This window comes from Ranitomeya variabilis, chromosome 2 (assembly GCF_051348905.1).
Source record: "Ranitomeya variabilis isolate aRanVar5 chromosome 2, aRanVar5.hap1, whole genome shotgun sequence".
Lineage (NCBI taxonomy): Eukaryota > Metazoa > Chordata > Amphibia > Anura > Dendrobatidae > Ranitomeya > Ranitomeya variabilis.
In genome coordinates this window covers 1,014,715,105-1,014,721,890 of record NC_135233.1, presented here as the reverse complement: position 1 = coordinate 1,014,721,890, position 6,786 = coordinate 1,014,715,105, and positions in this window count along the sequence as shown.

Here is a 6,786-nt window from a genome sequence, read left to right as displayed (position 1 = left end):
CCCATGCGTCCCCTTACATCCCCAGCTTAACACAGACATAGCTTTCCAGTCAAGGACTGGGTTATGAGATTGCAGCCATGGCAATCCAAGCACCAACACATCATGTAGGTTATACAGCACAAGAAAGCGAATAATCTCCTGGTGATCCGGATTAATCCGCATAGTTACTTGTGTCCAGTATTGTGGTTTATTGCTAGCCAATGGGGTGGAGTCAATCCCCTTCAGGGGTATAGGAGTTTCAAGAGGCTCCAAATCATACCCACAGCGTTTGGCAAAGGACCAATCCATAAGACTCAAAGCGGCGCCAGAGTCGACATAGGCATCCGCGGTAATAGATGATAAAGAACAAATCAGGGTCACAGATAGAATAAACTTAGACTGTAAAGTGCCAATTGAAACAGACTTATCAAGCTTCTTAGTACGCTTAGAGCATGCTGATATAACATGAGTTGAATCACCGCAATAGAAGCACAACCCATTTTTTCGTCTAAAATTCTGCCGTTCACTTCTGGACAGAATTCTATCACATTGCATATTCTCTGGCGTCTTCTCAGTAGACACCGCCAAATGGTGCACAGGTTTGCGCTCCCGCAGACGCCTATCGATCTGGATAGCCATTGTCATGGACTCATTCAGACCCGCAGGCACAGGGAACCCCACCATAACATCCTTAATGGCATCAGAGAGACCCTCTCTGAAATTCGCCGCCAGGGCGCACTCATTCCACTGAGTAAGCACAGCCCATTTACGGAATTTCTGGCAGTATATTTCAGCTTCGTCTTGCCCCTGAGATAGGGACATCAAGGCCTTTTCCGCCTGAAGTTCTAACTGAGGTTCCTCATAAAGCAACCCCAAGGCCAGAAAAAACGCATCCACATTGAGCAACGCAGGATCCCCTGGAGCCAATGCAAAAGCCCAATCCTGAGGGTCGCCCCGGAGCAAAGAAATCACAATCCTGACCTGCTGAGCAGGATCTCCAGCAGAGCGAGATTTCAGGGACAAAAACAACTTGCAATTATTTTTGAAATTTTGAAAGCAAGATCTATTCCCCGAGAAAAATTCAGGCAAAGGAATTCTAGGTTCAGATATAGGAACATGAACAACAAAATCTTGTAAGTTTTGAACTTTCGTGGTGAGATTATTCAAACCTGCAGCTAAACTCTGAATATCCATTTTAAACAGGTGAACACAGAGCCATTCCAGGATTAGAAGGAGAGAGAGAGAGAAAGGCTGCAATATAGGCAGACTTGCAAGAGATTCAATTACAAGCACACTCAGAACTGAGAAAAAAAAAAAAAAAAAAAATCTTCAGCAGACTTCTCTTTTCTCTCCTTTCTCTGTCAATTAATTTAACCCTTTTAGGCCGGTCAAACTGTTATGGTTCTCAATGGCAAGAGAACATAGCCCAGCAAACATACGAACTAGCTCTTGGAAGGATGGAAACTAAACTGACCATGAACTAAACCTGCCGCACAACTAACAGTAGCCGGGTAGCGTAGCCTGCGTTTTATCCCTAGACGCCCAGCGCCGGCCGGAGGACTAACTAATCCTGGCAGAGGAAAATATAGTCCTGGCTCACCTCTAGAGAAATTTCCCCGAAAGGCAGACAGAGGCCCCCACAAATATTGGCGGTGATTTTAGATGAAATGACAAACGTAGTATGAAAATAGGTTTAGCAAAATTGAGGTCCGCTTACTAGATAGCAGGAAGACAGAAAGGGCACTTTCATGGTCAGCTGAAAACCCTATCAAAATACCATCCTGAAATTACTTTAAGACTCTAGTATTAACTCATAACATCAGAGTGGCAATTTCAGATCACAAGAGCTTTCCAGACACAGAAACGAAACTACAGCTGTGAACTGGAACAAAATGCAAAAACAAACAAGGACTAAGTCCAACTTAGCTGGGAGTTGTCTAGCAGCAGGAACATGCACAGAAAGGCTTCTGATTACAATGTTGACCGGCATGGAAGTGACAGAGGAGCAAGGCTAAATAGCGACTCCCACATCCTGATGGAAACAGGTGAACAGAGAGGATGAAGCACACCAGTTCAATTCCACCAGTGGCCACCGGGGGAGCCCAAAATCCAATTTCACAACAGTACCCCCCCCTCAAGGAGGGGGCACCGAACCCTCACCAGAACCACCAGGGCGATCAGGATGAGCCCTATGAAAGGCACGGACCAAATCGGAGGCATGAACATCAGAGGCAGTCACCCAAGAATTATCCTCCTGACCGTATCCCTTCCATTTGACCAGATACTGGAGTTTCCGTCTGGAAACACGGGAGTCCAAGATTTTTTCCACAACGTACTCCAACTCGCCCTCAACCAACACCGGAGCAGGAGGCTCAACGGAAGGCACAACCGGTACCTCATACCTGCGCAATAATGACCGATGAAAAACATTATGAATAGAAAAAGATGCAGGGAGGTCCAAACGGAAGGACACAGGGTTAAGAATCTCTAATATCTTGTACGGGCCGATGAACCGAGGCTTAAACTTGGGAGAAGAAACCCTCATAGGGACAAAACGAGAAGACAACCACACCAAGTCCCCAACACAAAGCCGAGGACCAACCCGACGCCGGCGGTTGGCAAAAAGCTGAGTCTTCTCCTGGGACAACTTCAAATTGTCCACTACCTGCCCCCAAATCTGATGCAACCTCTCCACCACAGCATCCACTCCAGGACAATCCGAAGATTCCACCTGACCAGAAGAAAATCGAGGATGAAACCCCGAATTACAGAAAAAGGGAGACACCAAGGTGGCAGAGCTGGCCCGATTATTGAGGGCAAACTCCGCTAAAGGCAAAAAAGCAACCCAATCATCCTGATCTGCAGACACAAAACACCTCAAATATGTCTCCAAGGTCTGATTCGTCCGCTCGGTCTGGCCATTAGTCTGAGGATGGAAAGCAGACGAGAAAGACAAATCTATGCCCATCCTAGCACAGAATGCTCGCCAAAATCTAGACACGAATTGGGTACCTCTGTCAGAAACGATATTCTCCGGAATACCATGCAAACGGACCACATTTTGAAAAAACAGAGGAACCAACTCGGAAGAAGAAGGCAACTTAGGCAGGGGAACCAAATGGACCATCTTAGAGAAACGATCACACACCACCCAGATGACAGACATCTTCTGAGAAACAGGAAGATCCGAAATAAAATCCATCGAGATGTGCGTCCAGGGCCTCTTCGGGATAGGCAAGGGCAACAACAATCCACTAGCCCGAGAACAACAAGGCTTGGCCCGAGCACAAACGTCACAAGACTGCACGAAGCCTCGCACATCTCGAGACAGGGAAGGCCACCAGAAGGACCTTGCCACCAAATCCCTGGTACCAAAGATTCCAGGATGACCTGCCAACGCAGAAGAATGAACCTCAGAAATGACTTTACTGGTCCAATCATCAGGAACAAACAGTCTACCAGGTGGGCAACGATCAGGTCTATCCGCCTGAAACTCCTGCAAGGCCCGCCGCAGGTCTGGAGAAACGGCAGACAATATCACTCCATCCTTAAGGATACCTGTAGGTTCAGAATTACCAGGGGAGTCAGGCTCAAAACTCCTAGAAAGGGCATCCGCCTTAACATTCTTAGAACCCGGCAGGTAGGACACCACAAAATTAAACCGAGAGAAAAACAACGACCAGCGCGCCTGTCTAGGATTCAGGCGTCTGGCGGACTCAAGATAAATTAGATTTTTGTGGTCAGTCAATACCACCACCTGATGTCTAGCCCCCTCAAGCCAATGACGCCACTCCTCAAAAGCCCACTTCATGGCCAAAAGCTCCCGATTCCCAACATCATAATTCCGCTCGGCGGGCGAAAATTTACGCGAGAAAAAAGCACAAGGTCTCATCACGGAGCAATCGGAACTTCTCTGCGACAAAACCGCCCCAGCTCCGATTTCAGAAGCGTCGACCTCAACCTGAAAAGGAAGAGCAACATCAGGCTGACGCAACACAGGGGCGGAAGAAAAGCGGCGCTTAAGCTCCCGAAAGGCCTCCACAGCAGCAGGGGACCAATCAGCAACATCAGCACCCTTCTTAGTCAAATCAGTCAACGGTTTAACAACATCAGAAAAACCAGCAATAAATCGACGATAAAAGTTAGCAAAGCCCAAAAATTTCTGAAGACTCTTAAGAGAAGAGGGTTGCGTCCAATCACAAATAGCCTGAACCTTGACAGGATCCATCTCGATGGAAGAGGGGGAAAAAATATATCCCAAAAAGGAAATCTTTTGAACCCCAAAAACGCACTTAGAACCCTTCACACACAAGGAATTAGACCGCAAAACCTGAAAAACCCTCCTGACCTGCTGGACATGAGAGTCCCAGTCATCCGAAAAAATCAAAATATCATCCAGATACACAATCATAAATTTATCCAAATAATCACGGAAAATGTCATGCATAAAGGACTGAAAGACTGAAGGGGCATTTGAAAGACCAAAAGGCATCACCAAATACTCAAAGTGGCCCTCGGGCGTATTAAATGCGGTTTTCCACTCATCCCCCTGCTTAATTCGCACCAAATTATACGCCCCACGAAGATCTATCTTAGAGAACCACTTGGCCCCCTTTATGCGAGCAAACAAATCAGTCAGCAGTGGCAACGGATATTGATATTTAACCGTGATTTTATTCAAAAGCCGATAATCAATGCACGGCCTCAAAGAGCCATCTTTCTTAGCCACAAAGAAAAAACCGGCTCCTAAGGGAGATGACGAAGGACGAATATGTCCCTTTTCCAAGGACTCCTTTATATATTCTCGCATAGCAGCATGTTCAGGCACAGACAGATTAAATAAACGACCCTTAGGGTATTTACTACCCGGAATCAAATCTATGGCACAATCGCACTCCCGGTGCGGAGGTAATGAACCAAGCTTAGGTTCTTCAAAAACGTCACGATATTCAGTCAAGAATTCAGGAATCTCAGAGGGAATAGATGATGAAATGGAAACCACAGGTACGTCCCCATGCGTCCCCTTACATCCCCAGCTTAACACAGACATAGCTTTCCAGTCAAGGACTGGGTTATGAGATTGCAGCCATGGCAATCCAAGCACCAACACATCATGTAGGTTATACAGCACAAGAAAGCGAATAATCTCCTGGTGATCCGGATTAATCCGCATAGTTACTTGTGTCCAGTATTGTGGTTTATTGCTAGCCAATGGGGTGGAGTCAATCCCCTTCAGGGGTATAGGAGTTTCAAGAGGCTCCAAATCATACCCACAGCGTTTGGCAAAGGACCAATCCATAAGACTCAAAGCGGCGCCAGAGTCGACATAGGCATCCGCGGTAATAGATGATAAAGAACAAATCAGGGTCACAGATAGAATAAACTTAGACTGTAAAGTGCCAATTGAAACAGACTTATCAAGCTTCTTAGTACGCTTAGAGCATGCTGATATAACATGAGTTGAATCACCGCAATAGAAGCACAACCCATTTTTTTGTCTAAAATTCTGCCGTTCACTTCTGGACAGAATTCTATCACATTGCATATTCTCTGGCGTCTTCTCAGTAGACACCGCCAAATGGTGCACAGGTTTGCGCTCCCGCAGACGCCTATCGATCTGGATAGCCATTGTCATGGACTCATTCAGACCCGCAGGCACAGGGAACCCCACCATAACATCCTTAATGGCATCAGAGAGACCCTCTCTGAAATTCGCCGCCAGGGCGCACTCATTCCACTGAGTAAGCACAGCCCATTTACGGAATTTCTGGCAGTATATTTCAGCTTCGTCTTGCCCCTGAGATAGGGACATCAAGGCCTTTTCCGCCTGAAGTTCTAACTGAGGTTCCTCATAAAGCAACCCCAAGGCCAGAAAAAACGCATCCACATTGAGCAACGCAGGATCCCCTGGAGCCAATGCAAAAGCCCAATCCTGAGGGTCGCCCCGGAGCAAAGAAATCACAATCCTGACCTGCTGAGCAGGATCTCCAGCAGAGCGAGATTTCAGGGACAAAAACAACTTGCAATTATTTTTGAAATTTTGAAAGCAAGATCTATTCCCCGAGAAAAATTCAGGCAAAGGAATTCTAGGTTCAGATATAGGAACATGAACAACAAAATCTTGTAAGTTTTGAACTTTCGTGGTGAGATTATTCAAACCTGCAGCTAAACTCTGAATATCCATTTTAAACAGGTGAACACAGAGCCATTCCAGGATTAGAAGGAGAGAGAGAGAGAAAGGCTGCAATATAGGCAGACTTGCAAGAGATTCAATTACAAGCACACTCAGAACTGAGAAAAAAAAAAAAAAATCTTCAGCAGACTTCTCTTTTCTCTCCTTTCTCTGTCAATTAATTTAACCCTTTTAGGCCGGTCAAACTGTTATGGTTCTCAATGGCAAGAGAACATAGCCCAGCAAACATACGAACTAGCTCTTGGAAGGATGGAAACTAAACTGACCATGAACTAAACCTGCCGCACAACTAACAGTAGCCGGGTAGCGTAGCCTGCGTTTTATCCCTAGACGCCCAGCGCCGGCCGGAGGACTAACTAATCCTGGCAGAGGAAAATATAGTCCTGGCTCACCTCTAGAGAAATTTCCCCGAAAGGCAGACAGAGGCCCCCACAAATATTGGCGGTGATTTTAGATGAAATGACAAACGTAGTATGAAAATAGGTTTAGCAAAATTGAGGTCCGCTTACTAGATAGCAGGAAGACAGAAAGGGCACTTTCATGGTCAGCTGAAAACCCTATCAAAATACCATCCTGAAATTACTTTAAGACTCTAGTATTAACTCATAACATCA